Raw genomic sequence first — 549 nt, forward strand, 5'->3', positions numbered from 1 at the left:
ATGGTTTCCTGGTTCTAACGGAGTTCCGTACAGAGACGATGCAGTCCTGCCGGCTCTGGCAGATTCTGTCCGGAAAGCTTTAAGCTTAGAAGAAACTCCCACTGGCCAAAGGGATGGATAGAGGCACCAGGAGGGAAGGCCACAGCGCTGGAGACAGATCAGGACCATCAAGTTAAGGGAACTGAGGGGAGGAATGGGGCCCCATGGCAACTCAGAGCAGACCTTGAACTTCTCCCCTCAAAGGCCGGAGCGCAAGGTGGGAGGCTCTGGTCCCGGACCGGGTTCGACGGGTGGTTGGCTGCCCTCAGCCACAGCACCCAGCTCCCCAGGGCGAAGTGGGAGAACTCATCCCCAACCCCTCCCTCACGCCAAGGGGCTACAGGCGGCTGGGCGCTCATGGATACACGAAGCCACAAGCACATCCACAGAAACTCAAAGCACAGAGCCGGGAACGCCCCTGGCCGCCCACGCAGAGGGCTGCGGCCGCCGGCTCTGCCTGCACTCTGTCAACACGCACTCGCGGCCCCCGCGCGGGGCACCCGCCGCCGC

This window comes from Mustela nivalis (genome assembly GCF_964662115.1).
Source record: "Mustela nivalis genome assembly, chromosome: 7".
Classification (NCBI taxonomy): domain Eukaryota; kingdom Metazoa; phylum Chordata; class Mammalia; order Carnivora; family Mustelidae; genus Mustela; species Mustela nivalis.